Source organism: Schistocerca gregaria, chromosome 9, assembly GCF_023897955.1.
Source record: "Schistocerca gregaria isolate iqSchGreg1 chromosome 9, iqSchGreg1.2, whole genome shotgun sequence".
In the NCBI taxonomy this organism is placed as follows: Eukaryota; Metazoa; Arthropoda; class Insecta; order Orthoptera; family Acrididae; genus Schistocerca; species Schistocerca gregaria.
In genome coordinates this window covers 211527831-211543697 of record NC_064928.1, presented here as the reverse complement: position 1 = coordinate 211543697, position 15867 = coordinate 211527831, and the positions used below count along the sequence as shown (strand labels likewise).

The 15867-nt window shown below is 44.1% G+C and overlaps 1 protein-coding gene and 1 pseudogene across 1 annotated transcript in view; both read right to left on the bottom strand.

Moving 5' to 3' along the window:
- The window catches only part of LOC126292146 (uncharacterized), a 71792-nt gene that overhangs the window by 38474 nt on the left and 17451 nt on the right, over positions 1-15867 (bottom strand). The window lies entirely within an intron of this gene.
- On the bottom strand, positions 40-157 carry LOC126292518 (5S ribosomal RNA; annotated as a pseudogene).

The window sequence follows — 15867 nt, the reverse complement described above, 5'->3', positions numbered from 1 at the left end:
CCTCAATTGGCATCACGAGGCTGAGTGCACCCCGAAAAATGGCAACAGCGCATGGTGACCTGGATGGTCACCCATCCAAGTGCCGACCACGCCCGACAGCGTTTAACTTCGGTGATCTCACGGGAACCGGTGTATCCACTGCGGCAAGGCCGTTGCTAAGGCGAGTGCGTAGAGAAAGAAATAAACAGACATGAAGAATAAAGATGTAGAATGTTACTATCTTTTCTTTTATTCAAAAAGCTATAAGAATTTTCACATAAAAAATCGGAGACAGTATTTTTCAGCACATCCCAGTATTTTGTGGAACAGAATTGTTAAAGCTAAACCCAACTTGTCCTTTCACAAGTTTTAATGTTCTACTTTGGTACAGGTGCCCAGGTCATAAGAGATGACTCAGAGTGAGCTCCTCCAGCGTAGCCGGCCGGAGTGGCCGAGGGGTTTTAGGCGCTACAGCCTAGAACCGCGTGGCTGCTACGGTCGCAGGTTCGAATCCTGCCTCGGGCTTGGATGTGTGTGATGTCCTTAGGTTAGTTAGGTTTAAGTAGTTCTAAGTTCTAGGGGACTGATGACCAGAGCTTAGTTCTAAGTTCTAGGGGACTGATGACCAGAGCAGCTATGTCCCATAGTGGTCAGAGCCATCTGAACCATCATCCTCCAGCGTAAATTATGGTTGGTATGAGGATCTGCTGACACATTTTCGAAAACTGACTGGTTTCTGTTGAAATACAGGGTATCCGAAAGGTCTTTCCCTGATTACATAAATTGATAACTCAGGCTAGAAGTAAGATACAAATGTGAAACTTGTGTCGAATTGTTTACAACTATCAAAGTAGGTAGTGAATGAGGGGAAGTGCCCAAGAAGCCATGTTAACCAATTAGGAGAAGGCACAGTGTGTCCTGTGATACCATGAGACACGATCACCAACCACAGTGCAGAGACACTTCCAGACAACGTTTGGAGGGAATCCAACTGATGTCAAGAGCATTAAAGCCTGGTATGAGAGGTTCAAGAACACAAGATCGGTTGCTGACCTTCCGAGGTCTGGTCGACCAAGAACCTCAGCAGACAGGGTGGAAGCTGTATGGCAGTTTTTTCTGCGAAGTCTGAAGAAATCGATGCGCAGGGCCTCACGTGAATTACAGATGCCAAAAAGCTCTCTCCGTGACATTTTACACAAACGTTTATTGTTTCGTGCATACAAAGTGCAAATCGTTCAGGCCTTGTTGCTTAATGACAGTACACTTCGATATGACTTTGTGGTCGAAATGCTATCACGTATTGAGGACGACGATGGTTATCTCAGACGAATTGCAGTGACCTTTTTTGTCAGTGGAGTAGTAAATCGCCATAATGTGCGCCTTTGAGGTTCACAACCCCCTGGCAAGGTCATGGAGTGTACCAGAGGCAGTCCAACGGTGAATGTTTGGTGCGCGCTATTGCACGATCGAATTATCGGGCCATTCTTCTTAGCTGAGGCTACCATCCTATCTGCAGTGTATCTGGACATGTTGCAACTGTATGCTGTTCCTCAAATGCTTCAGTATTACCCCGATGTCTTGTTTTAGAAAGTCGGTGCACTGCCTCATTGGGGTTTGGACGTCCGTGCCTATCTCGATATGACCTTTCCTAGGCGATGAATTGGTCGTGATAGGCCAATGGTTTGGCCTCCACGCTCTCCTGACATAACCCCATTAGACTTCTTTTTATGGGGTTATGTCTAGGACGAGGTCTACCGAACACGTGTACCAGCTCTTGAAACCCTGCGGCAATGCAATAACTACAGTCGTTGAATCGATCCGTCCAGTGATGTTGGCTAATGTGTGGACGGAAATTGAATATCGCCTAGATATGCTACGTGCTACCAAGGGTGCTCATGTGGAAGTTTACTGATATGTGAAAAAACTTTGATAGTTTGTAAACAATTAGACACCAGTTTCATATTTGTATCTTACTTCTAGCCTGAGTTATCAATTTATGTAATCAGGTTAAGACTTTTCGGACACTCTGTACAACAATGCCTGTGCTCATATGCACCAAAGAATGTGACAGGACAAGAACATGCCCTAGTACATGAGCATCATTATCGCCAAATTTTGGATTTTGGAAAGCGCTGTTTAGAAATGACTTATTATGAGATTGTGTCTTCTCAGTAATTTGCTTGTTGGCAGACGTGATTGTGAGATTAGTAACAGCAAATTTAGGTAGAATTGTGATGGTCTTCAGGGGATCCACATTTGTTTGCTGGATATGGGTTGCCGATCCTGGGTTTTCTGAGCTGGAGACTGGTAAGCGCCGCCAGATCCCTGTCTCCCTAAGCTCCAGGAATGCTTCAGCGACCACCATGGCAGTGGAGTAGTTGAACGTTGTGTGTCACAGGGAATGAGGATCTTGGCTCGATTTCCCGGATCGCGAGGATGGTACAAGCCTCCATAAAAAAGAAAAGCCTGTATCTCGAGGTGTGGTTCATGCTGGTGAGATGCATGGCTGTTGAGGTGGAACAGTCTGTGGGGGCTTACAGGACATCACCAGGGGGAGCCTTATTGGTCATAATGGGGCTCTGCCCCTTGGACATCAAAATTAGAGAGCAGGCTGCGTGGTACTGCGTCAAGAAAGGAAATGTTACGAAGATAGAGGAGATTTTAGGCACTGGGGCTAGGGACAAGGGTGAGATTCGGCAAAGGGGTGAGCATTTGTGGCAAGAACTATGGGAGACGGATGAAACAGGACGTAGGACATATGAACTTATTCCGAACATTAGGGAACGATTAAAAATGAAATACTTTGAACCCACCAGAGGACTAATTTATTTTCTCACTTGACGTGGACCTTTCCTAACATACTTACGTCGGTTCGGGAAAAGGGCCGCACCCGCGTGTGAATGTGGTGAACCGGAGGGCGCTCCCGGTCATGTGCTTTTACGAGTGCCCCCTCTTCAATGATGTTGCTTCCACACTACGTGACCAACTACCTGACCATGACGCATACCACCTCATAAGACAACAAGACATTTTTCTAACTCTTAACAAACTAGTAGACTAGGTATCACGAAAAGTGCCAAAGGAATACCTGACAGAAATAAATTAACATAAATTAAAGTAAAACTGGAGATATTCTAACACCAAACACGCGCCCTACTCCTACACCGCCTGCGCGTGGATAGGCCGACCTTGGTAGTTTGGGCCGCCACGGTGGCCGAGCGGTTCTAGGAGCTTCAGTCCGGAACCGCGCGACTGCTACGGTCGCAGTTTCGAATCCTGCCTCGGGTATGGATGTATGAGATGTCCTTAGGTTAGTTAGGTTTAAGTAGTTCTACGTTCTAGGGGACTGATGACCTCAGATGTTAACTCCCATAGTGCTCAGAGCCATTTGAACCATTTAGTAGTCTGGAATCCGCCACGTGCGGGACTAAGGGAAGTGGGGTATAATGTGACGGACTAGACGAAGCACCGGAATTAGGTTAGAACTAGTTAGTAGGAATTAGATTAGGAAATTAGTATTAGGAACCTGCAGCGATTAACATCCCGGCCTGCCCAGTGACAGGGGCACGCCCATCTTGATTAGCTCGATGGGGGCAGGCAATAAAATAGGTTATATATATATATATATATATATATATATATATATATATATATATATATATATATATATATCTGACACAACTGTGACGCTGCAGGCAGTAGAGTTAGTTAAGATTTTAGAAATTAAATAGTTGTAAAAATTAGCTGCCCATTGTAATTAGAGTATAGCTGTAGCTCACAATCAACTAAATTGTAATTACCTGCAACTAATACCTAACAAACTTACAAATTAGGACCCACTAATCATATAAGGAAGTGGGTTATGCTGTATAATTATGTTTGATGATTAACAGTCGTTAACGGCCAACCACCAGGGAACCTGCCGCGTTTCATTTGTATAAGACTTACACAGGAAAGTGCGGCTCTGTCTGAGTTGACACCACAAATGAGGGCATTTTCGGGTCAGTGGAATGTACGCTACGGAGCCGCTGGCTCTGAGCTGCCCTTGAAGTAACTAATCTGTAAGTGTTCGTTGTGTCACTGAGATTCCGCCACAAATGCAGCACGATGCGCCAGAGCCATATGCCGAACACAATGGTCTTCCCTCTCGGTAGTCCCACGTTAGCTTCTCGAGTCCGGTCCTCTTGCAACCGTACATTCTGGCAATAACAGCTGCCAGCAATCATGTACAGTGTACGCTCCTGACAAGTCTTTCTGCAATATCCTGAAGGAACAACCAGCTTCTCATATCCCTATTAAACGACCTCGTTCAAACTCAGTGAGGTGCTGATAACGGTGCCTTTGCCATCCTAAAGGCAGGGTTCACTAACGTCAACTCACCATGACGTGTGTCAGAGGTAGCTAACGCTTCTAGTATGATAAAAGAAAATAAATATTTAAATATATTTCAGTTTTTTCAATTGTAGTCTGACAACTATGTATATATTGTGTTTCATACTGGAATGTCGTGTTCCCAGTTTGGCACAGCTTTGCCACAGGAAACACGAAAGCGGTCGAAGACGTCCGTCATCTGGTCGGCTCCTGATCGTTGTCAGAAGGCGGCTAGTTTTTGATTACGTAAAGGCTTCTGTTATTCGGAAAAGAACAACCGGGATTTCTTTGCGTAGCCAGTGTGGTGTCACCGCCAGACACCACACTTGTTAGGTGGTAGCCTTCAAATCGGCGGCGGTCCGGTAGTATACGTCGGACCCGCGTGTCGCCACTATCAGTGATTGCAGACCGAGCGCCGCCACACGGCAGGTCTACTCTAGAGAGACTCCCTAGCACTCGCCCCAGTTGTACAGCCGACTTTGCTAGCGATGGTTCACTGTCTACAGCCGCTCTCATTTACAGGTACGACAGTTTAGCATAGCCTTCAGCTACGTCATTTGATACGACCTAGCAAGGCGCCATATTTAGTTACTATTATCTGAACAGATATTATTCTGAATCGTGTACTGTCAAGAGCGACGTTCATCATTAATGGATTAAAGTTAAGTATGAAACTAATTACGTCCGCTTTCTGAATTGTCAGTATAGTTCTTCCCTCCTCACGCCAGCCTGCGTGAGCTAAATTGGCGTGCATTTCGGCCTCCTCTAGTAACACGGTGTTGGCTCTCCTGCCAACCCAACAATCGGTATGAATTTTCTAATTACCTAAGGGACCTTTAAGAGTGAACAATAAAAAAAATTGCATTTGAAAATGAAATCATTAATAAATGGGGCAGCTATGAGTTGTATAGAAGACAAGGAGCGGCCTTCTGTACACGACCAGAATGCCGCAGTATTCTCTCCTGTATTAAAGGCTGTTTGACATTTACAAAAATAATATGACGTGGAGGTAGAAAAAAATAAAGGAAAAGAATAGAATAAGAAATCTGGTAAAACCTAAATATATTCAAATAATCCTCACAAGCAATTAGGGCTTATTTATAAACAGTATTACTTACATAAGTAATTTGCTAACTGTATGGTGCGATCAGATTTCAGCCTGTCCTGTGTTACCTTCTTGGTTCTCGTTTTTTGTCACAAGTTGCAGTCATTACTTTTCTCCTTCCTTCGACACAATTCTTGCACCAATCAACACCTTCATAACAATAACTTGCCGGTTTACAGTATCGAACATAAATTACTCTAATTTTATTAATTAATAATGTTGTCTGCACGCTGGCAAGACGGCTCACTTTTATGGCTCAAAGACGACCTTCTTTACGCTTTCGCATTACACGCAGAAGTGCGATAAAATCTGAAGAGCTACAAAGGTTTTTACTGTCATCTTTTATTTAGATCAAAGCGGAACGTTCAGTTCAGCTTCTGTTAAAATGTTTCTTTGACATCTACATAATACGGTTGCATATAAAAATGTGGTATGGCCATAGCGCGGAAGTACATTCAGCAGGCTAGATCACACTCTGCTGACCGTGCGGAGTGCCTGCGCGGTTTGAGGCGCCATGTCACGGACTGCGCGACCCCTCCCGCCGGAGATTCGAGTCCTCCCTCGGGCATGGGTATGCGTGTCGTTCTTAGCATAAGTTAGTTTAAGTAGTGTGTTAGTGACCGATGATCTCAGCAGTTTGGTCCTTTAGGAATTCACATACATTTGAACACTCTGCTGAATGTACAAGTTCTGCATTACGATTGTACGCCTTTTTTATATGCATCCGTATTGCCTTGATGTCAAGAAAGTATATCATTGGAATTACGCTGTAAAGAACACCTGAAATGCCGGCAGTGCTTGAGAATCAACGTTAAAGTCCGAAACTAGTCACTACCAAGTAATAGCACGCAACGGTAACAAACCCCTGAATAAATAATAATCTTTCATAAACGAGTATTCTGTTTGTTTTGTATTTTCAAAGAAACTAATGTCCACTAAGGTACAAAAACTAATTTCGAAAAATGCATTACATCCTGCTGTTTGTAATAATGTTATTTTATTTTTCTACCGGTTTCGGTTTTGAGCCATCATCAGAGGCAAGGCAGCTGGAAAACATACAAAAGTGGACAGTGAGGGAATGCCAAACGAAAGACGAAAGATAGAAGACATAAAAAACCTAAAATCGATCAAAGTACCCACGAAAATTGTCACAGAATTACCCGATGCCATGCATGGTTTAACAGAAGTTACCACAGGAAACCATAATTTCCAAGATATTATAAAACCAAACATTCTAACAAGATAAAAATATGATGACACATTGACACAAGTATAGAAGTACAAATCAAAGAAATTCTAGGTCAAAGGTGACAGTGTTAATGAAATCTAACAAGTTGCCATTAAATAATTATGTGACAATCGGCTAACAAAACTTGATTGAGATTACATCAAAACGCCAAAAAATAAAATGTTAATTAACAGATGAATGTAAGATTATAAAATATTTTACAATCCATTCAGAAAACGTAAGCATATAAAATACAGACTGCAAATTAATACAAGAAGCAAGATTAACAAAAACTAGCGACAAACAGGCAGAGAAAACGCATCAGAATAACATGCAGTAAAAGAAGAAACATTATCAAAGATTGCAATACGATTAAGAGCCATTAGTAATTGGCTATGACAGAATTTAAATTAATATCATAAGATATAGTATTAGAGAAGTTTAGAGTATCAACTATGGGAGTAGGACATCTAAATCTCAGAGCAACATCAAAACACGTTGGCATATAATGAGGACAGGCTCAGGGAAGCAAGCAGTTCACTGATATGGAAGGATGAAGACGTTGTTAATACACTACTGGCCATTAAAATTGCTTCACCAAGAAGAAAGGCAGATGATAAACGGCTATTCATTGGACAAATATATTACCCAACAACTGACACGGGATTACATTTTCACGCAATTTAGGTGCATACATCCTGAGAAATCAGGACCCAGAACACCCACCTCTGGCCTTCATACGCCTGGGCATTGAGTCAAACAGGGCTTTGATGGCGTGTACACGTACAGCTGCCCTTGCAGCTTCAACATGATACCACAGTTCATCAAGAGTAGTGACTGGCGTATTGTGACGAGCCAGTTGCTCGGCCACCATTGACCAGATGTTTTCAATTGGTGAGAGATCTGGAGAATGTGCTGGCCAGGGAAATAGTCGAACATTTTCTGTATCCAGAAAGGCCTGTACAGGACCTGCAACATGCTGTCGTGCATTATCCTGCTGAAATGTATACTTTCACAGGGATCGAATGAAGGGTACAGCCACGGGTCGTAACACATCTGAAATGAAACTTCGACTGTTCAAAGTGCCACAAATGCGAACAAGAGGTGACCGAGACGTGTAACCAATGGCACCCCATACCATCACGCCGGGTGGTACGCCAGTATGGCGATGACGAATACACGCTTCCAATGTGTGTTCACCGCGATGTCGCCAAACACGGATGCGACCATCATTATGCTGTAAACAGAACCTAGATTCATCCGAAGAAATGACATTTCGCCATTCGTGCACCCAGGTTCGTCATTGAGTACACGATCACAGGCGTCCCTGTCTGTGATGCAGCGTCTAGGGCAACCGCAGCTATGTTCTCCAAGCAGATAGTCCATGCTGCTGCAAACGTCGTCGAACTGTTCGTGCAGATAGTTGTCGTTTTGCAAACGTCCCCATCTGTTGACTCAGGGATCGTGACGTGGCTGCACGATACGTTACAGTTATGCGGATAAGATGCCTGTCATCTCGACTGCTAGTGATACGAGGCCGTTGGGATCCAGCACGGCGTTCCATGTTACCCTCCTGAACCCACCGATTCCATAACAGTCATTGAATCTTGACCAACGCGTGCAGCAATGTCGCGATACGATAAACCGCAATCACGATAGCTTACAATCCGACCTTTATCAAAGTCGGAAACGTGATGGTACGCATTTGTCCTCGAGACACGAGGCATGACAACAACGTTTCACCAGGCAAACCCCGTCAACTGCTGTTTGTGTATGAGAAATTGGTTGGAAATTTTCCTCATGTCAGCAGGTTGTAGGTGTCGCCACCGGCGCCAACCTTGTTTGAATGCTCTGAAAAGCTAATCTTTGTATATCACAGCATCTTCTTCCAGTCGCTTAAATTTCACGTCTGTAGCACGTCATCTGCGTGGTGCAGCAGTTTTAATGGCCAGTAGTGTATTAACGATACATGAAAAAGTGTAATAGTAGATTATTGTACGTGGCAGATAAATTTCATCTCTTGCACAACGTCAACAATTCTGATTTATCATAATACTAGGTGCGTCTGAAACGTTCGCCGAGGGGTCTCAAAAAACAAAGGGAACAAGAGTTACAAATAAAATACATTTACAGTTATTCATAGGAAGCAGCACTTGCTACAATACACTTCTGATGACGGCTGTAGAGCTGTTGAAAACTGTCAGAAAAACACCTACTTATTCTCCAGATTTGGCGCCATATCTTCTTCCTAGCAGTAGTGCACTACTGGAAGATCCTGAGGAAGATCCCATTAGAGGGGTCGAAACGTCGATCATTTTAGTATAAGTATAACGCGGCGTAATATCCCAGAAGTTTTAACTTCAGTAACAACGTCCACTAAAGCCTGCAGACTTACATTAAGGCTGCAGAATTACATATGACTTCTTTTTGTTTCCTCGCTTTAACTTAATGCTAAAAGGCTTACGCTTCACAGGCATTTCGGGCATACAACAAGGCGTGACCACGCTACTTCCGGAGATTCCATAAGAAACGTTCACTGACAATTTTCAACAGCTTCACAACCGATGTCAGAGGTGTGTTGCACCTAATGATGATTACTCTGAAGGCCAGTCAAGGTATTCTGTTCGTAACTCAGGTTTCCTTAATTTTCGGAGACCATGCACCGACCTTTTCAGGCGCATCTTGTACCATTACTTGAAGGGAGTAACAGAACATAAAGCTGATGGCTACAAATACTAGATAAACTGAAGTAATAATTTCGTTGCGCGAGAATAAGAGTACATATCTTTGAGGCTATTTATCAAACTTTTAATAACATCTAAATCTACTTGTTCGTCCATACTCTGCAAACCACTGATAAGCAAATGGCAGAGGGTACTTGCTCCACTACCACATATTGGGCTGTTCTCATGTCTAATTCGCGTCTGTGCGAGCTGTCATTAGTCTAACCTTGCTTCTGCTATTCTTACGATAGCCTTATCTGGGGGTCCTATTATACTTATAGCATCTTCATTGCCAATAGCTTAATGAGTGATACGACACTTGTCAGGACTTACTCTCATCTAAGCACAGCCCTGAAAATGTTCAAACCTCACATCGCGCACATTCATTCTTTCACCAATGATGCACCGATTGTCGTCCAGTGCACACACGAGAATCTCAGTTCTAGCACGCGTAAAATAAGACAGAGCAGTTCGTAGTTTACTCAGTATTAATCACAGCCTCTCTGCAGTTCACACAATACAAAGAACATAGCGACCGAACTGCTTTATTTGTTTCTTTACCCACAAAAACTAACACACCATCCACGCAGTCACAGCAATCAGCGTTCTTCACCCTTCTTCACTCCCTACCCTTCGACTGTTCAATGTGGTGTGATCGAAACAGACTCTGTTACGGTGTAACAAAGGTATGTACATTGAAACATTTTTGTTCTTTATGCTTATATAGTCGTGCAGTCTGAAGCGACCAATGGAAACTTGTACTAAGCCTGGGATTCAAAACGGGGACTCCTGCTGACTAGGCAGATGCTCCGACCACTACGCCACCCTGGCGCAATGACTTTGGAAAACTGCTCAGACTTAGCTTAGCGCATCTCCCTCCTCAGTCCTATTTCCCATTCACGCCTCAGCCCACTTGGAATTCACTGTAAACTCGAACAGCATTGCAGATGCTCCGCAACTGCTATGGAAGAGCACCTCCGCATCTAGCGGAACGGGGGATCCTGCCCGAAATCCGGGCGTAGATGTTTTAATCAAATGAAACCGTGTGGTTCCGAACATCTTTTCAGTTCCCAAGGATCTATGATGTACATTTGCAGACTGAAGCGAGAATGAAAATTTATTCTGGGGCCGGGATTCGAACCCCATATCTCCTGGGACCACTACGCCACCACGGAACTATCGATTTGGAAAACTGCACAGACTAGCCTAGTACGCTTCCTTTGTTATTCAAAATTCCCAGTTACACCTCAGCCCACTTGGTATTCCCCTCTAAACTCAAACAAATTGCAGAGTCTCTCGAACTCTATTAGAATAACACCTCCAAACGAATCGGGAATTCCGATGTACGAGGGAGGCATGATACGGTAGACGCCCTACCCGAAGTTCGCCTAAATCGATCGACAACCCGTCACACACTGAAGCATCAAGGGGTTGCATACCTTCGAGGCGTAGCCTCCCCGGTCATAGTCGAATGACGACAGGCTGCAGCACAAGTGTCGCCAGCGGTCCTCCGTGAAAGGGACCTATTTCCTCGGTCACGTCATGTGTGCAGAACTAGATCGGCATGAATTCTTCCGCGTCCCGAGTACATCGCTCGGCGCATGTACCTGTCAGCATGTACCTGTCAGCCAACAATGCCGAACGCTCAGCTCCATCTTAGCGATAATCAGCAACACACTCTTCAAGTCTCTCTACGTTTATGCAATGTCTAAGGCCTGTATGAGAAGTTGTAATAGTTTGTAGTTGAAGAGAATTTTTCCTTTGTTATTAAATATCTCTACTGTGGTCCTAATAAATCCATTTCTTGATTACCTCTGTTTTACTCTTGAGCCCTATCTTTGGGGGCGACGTCTCTGTTTTCCCGGGTCGTGTGAGTGTGCGAGTTCGGTTGGGGACTCAGGAGGAGCCAGGTCCACGCAGTGCCAGAACACGCTGGGACCGCTGGCGGCACGCATGGACATTTCACAATATATATAAATGACCTAGTAGATAGTGTCGGAAGTTCCATGCGGCTTTTCGCGGATGATGCTGTAGTATACAGAGAAGTTGCAGCATTAGAAAATTGCAGCGAAATGCAGGAAGATCTGCAGCGGATAGGCATTTGGTGCAGGGAGTGGCAACTGACACTTAACATAGACAAATGTAATGTATTACGAATACATAGTAAGAAGAATCCTTTATTCTATGATTATATGATAGCGGAACAAACACTGGTAGCAGTTACTTCTGTAAAATATCTGGGAGAATGCGTGCGGAACGATTTGAAGTGGAATAATCATATAAAATTAATTGTTGGTAAGGCGGGTTCAAAAAAATGGTTCAAATGGCTCTGAGCACTATGGGACTCAACTGCTGTGGTAAGGCGGGTGCTAGGTTAAGATTCATTGAGAGAGTCCTTAGAAAATGTAGTACATCAACAAAGGAGGTGGCTTACAAAACACTCGTTCGACCTAAACTTGAGTTTTGCTCATCAGTGTGGGATTCGTACCAGATCGGGTTGACGGAGGAGATAGAGAAGATCCAAAGAAGAGCGGCACGTTTCGTCACAGGGTTATTTGGTAACCGTGATAGCGTTACGGAGATGTTTAGCAAACTCGAGTAGCAGAGTCTGCAAGAGAGGCGCTCTGCATCGCGGTGTAGCTTGCTGACCAGGTTTCGAAAGGGTGCGTTTCTGGATGAGGTATCGAATATATTGCTTCCCCCTACTTATACCTCCCGAGGAGATCACGAATGTAAAATTAGAGTGATTCGAGCTCGCACGGAGGCTTTCCGGCAGTCGTTCTTCACGCGAACCATACGCGAATGGAACAGAAAAGGGAGGTAATGACAGTGGCACGTAAAGTGCCCTCCGCCACACATCGTTGGGTGGCTTGCGGAGTATAAATGTAGTTGTAGATGTAGACTGCCGCATAGAATAGCTGTGGTCACGAGGGTGCACGACCTCGTCGTAAACCGGATCCAGCAAGCTTTAAGATGAGTGCATTTCATTCCAACTAGAGAAACCTCCACCATTGTGATATCTCACGATTCGCCAGTGACTTGGGTTCATGTTGCTGCTCTCAGTGTCGCCGAGGCGAAGAACAGCCAGTGGAGTGCTTGGGGAAGCCGGATCTGATTAGCTTTCCTCGACTTCTTGTTACTATTTACTGCGTTCAACCTCTTACAATTTGTTAAGGTCAACCAGCGTCAATTTTTCTTGCGTGGTGGCCGCTAACGCCCTAGTTACCTGCCCTGGGGGTTAGTGTGTGTAATGGCAGCTTAAATTTCCTCGCCTTGCCGCTTCTGTCCGGTAAGGCGTGTAGTTTTGACAGCTTACTTGATTGTAGGCCGGTTGGTGATTCTTCTACTCTGGTGGTAGTGATTCCTTTCTCGTTCTGGGCGCTCTAAACACACTATTCTCGTCGTAGTGCACACCGCCGGTTCCGGCTTTGGCGTATTGTTCCATCGTTGCATTCTATTTATCGGACGTCAGGTAGCTTCAGCAAGATTATCATTAGTCATCCGTTAGACTGCCACTAGTGTGAGTTACCATCTAAGTGAAGTGCATGCAATTCTTGTCTGGCTATCTTATCGCTCGCGAAAGTGTTTGTTGCCGGACCTCCTCAGAGGTTGATTCCTAGAGCACCGTCTGGATCAGTTGCATGTTTTTTAATTAATTTTTGTCATTTCCTGTTTTACAGCAGGTTTCAATTTCTTACGTTATTGCCGTTCCTGGCGTGTAAAGGCATTCAGCCGTGATTGTGGTCATTTGCTTTAAAATTCTAATTTGGTATTTGTATTTTAGAAGTAAGTCTTAAAACCTTAATTACTGCCATTCCTGGGGTCTGATGCCTTCTGCTGTGTTGGTGGTGACTTACCTTAATATATAAATACCTGTAAGGTGTAAATTGCAGCGAGTTTTAAACAATTCATAATTCATTGCCATTCCTGGCGTTTAAGGCCTTCTGTCCAGATCACAGGGGCTTGCTCTTAAATCATTGCCTGTTGTATCTGTATTTAATGGTGATTTGCTTAACTGTGACTCTACCTCTACATCTACACCTACATCCATACGGTATGTGGCGGAGGTTACCTTGAGTACCTCTATCGGTTCTCCCTTCTATTCCAGTCTCGTATTGTTCGTGTAAAGAAGGATTGTCGGTATGCCTCTGTGTGGGCTCTAATCTCTCTGATTTTATCCTCATGGTCTCTTCGCGAGATATACGTAGGTGGGAGCAATATACAGCTTGACTCCTCGGTGAAGGTATTTTCTCGATACTTCAAGAAAAGCCCGTACCCAGCTACTGAGCGCCTCTCCTGCAGTCTTCCACTGGAGTTTATCTGTCATCTCCGTAACGCTTTCGCGATTACTAAATGATCCTGTAACGAAGCGCGCTGCTCACTGAAAACTCTATTCTTTACACTGTTGTTTATTCCTTCATTAATAACGTATGGTATTTTTTTATTTATTGTTGAGTCGGGAATTGCTGATTTAAATAAATTGTGTGTAACTGTAAAAGGGCCGCGTCCACAATCGTAACCGAATCCTGCCTTCCCTTGACTACCAGGGCACAATTATTGCTTCTCAAGCACTTTCCCGTGGGACATATGGCGTCCCATCTTGCAAGATGAGAAAAGCGGAGTACGTTGCTGGTTTGACAAACACTCAAGTACACTATCTCACTTCGACTGGCATACAGTATCACCTGATCTAACGCCATCGACGATCTCTGGGACTACGGCTGAAACATACCACTCAACGCCCCTGCAGTTCGGTGGTTCTAGGGGTTCAGAACGTCAGGAAACGGCCTCAGCTGGCAGTAACGTATCTGAAGCCTGTTGGATCCTCTTCCTCGTCGAATTGATGACATCATCAAGGCTAGAGCCAGTTCTGATGACGTAGGCTTTCCCGGCGTAATAAGTCTTGAAAGTCTCTTTGGGTTTGCTGCCGGATCCTAAAATCACCTTGACTCGATACTTCGGTGATCTAACTGGGCGCCCTCTTCACGAAAATGCTGCTTCTGCTGAGGAGTCCCTCTGAGAACTGAGGCCAGGATGCAAATCGACGTCCTATATAGGCCACCGTTCAGTACACGGCGCATGCACCTCCCATCACGGTTGCTGCCCTCCAATACAGGGAGGTGGCGCCGCCCTTAGTGGAACACTGCTGGCAGCGATTCATCGCACTCAGGGCCGCACCGAAGAACGTTCAATCTCGATGCGAGACAATACAGGATTCCACGTCTTGCTAAGAGGAAACCCATTGTCACTTTTGATTAAATTATCCGCCGACCTTATTCATAATCGCCCCTTTATAGACACTGTTCCAAAAACTGGAAATGTTGAAAACTACGACAGTTTCATCAAATTTCATACTGTGTCCCTCATTTAAGCACACACATTAGAGTGTGTTCCACCCACCTTCTAAGATTAGGGCACTACTCGGCTCTGTGTGTAAGTAGGCTGTTTAGGTTTTTATATTGGTAACGCCACGTAGTGTTCTGTATGAAAATCACTGGATGTGCTGTGTGCAGTCTGTGGCTCGTATTTTGAGAGCAGACGATCTGGACGTGTGTCCATAAGAAACAGTAAATTTGTAAGACTGGATGTCATGAACTCATATATACATATTATGACACTATTAAGGGAAATACATTGTTTGTTCTCTATCAAAATCTTTCATTTACCAACTACGCCCATCAGTAATTAGTGTCTTCAGTAGTTAGAATGTGTTATTTAGCTGGCAGTATTGGCGCTCGCTGTATTACAGTAGTTCGAGCAACGAAGATTTTTGTAAGTGATTCATGAAAGGTATAGGTTATTGTTAGTCACGAACATTATTTTATAGGGATTATTGAAAGTCAGATTGCGCTGCGCTAAAAAAATTGTGTGTCATTTTAGTGTGGATCAGATTAAGTAAAAAGCGAAATGTCTGAGTACGTTCAGTTCTGCTCAGCTGTTTGAAAATCAAATAACGTAAGGGGTTTATCAGCACAATCATTCATAAAGGGGATGTTTCATGTGAAAGATGATTTGGGGTTTAGGAAACATGGTGTGAAAAAATTCCGTGTTAATGTGGGAAGGCTTACATTGGCCGTTTGATTCGCACAGTGCATGACAGGTGTGTGAAACATCGCCGTCATACGAGGCTACAAAAGCCGGTAAAATCGGCAGTAGCAGAACACTGCCTAAATGAGGGACACAGTATGAAATTTGATGAAACTGTCGTAGTTGCCAGCATTTCCGGTTTTTGCAACAGTGTCTATAAAGAGGCGATTCAAATTACGTTGGCGGATAATTTAATGGGGGTAGGACGTGAAACGGGCAGACTTGGAGCAGGAGAGGCACCACAGGACATTTTAATTTACACTGTCTATACTCTTACAAATAAATTCATAAAACTTTGTTAGCATGACCAGGGAGGATTCAGGTTTCACACTCATAGCAGAGGAAGTTCCAAAACATAACAAAACAATTTTTTT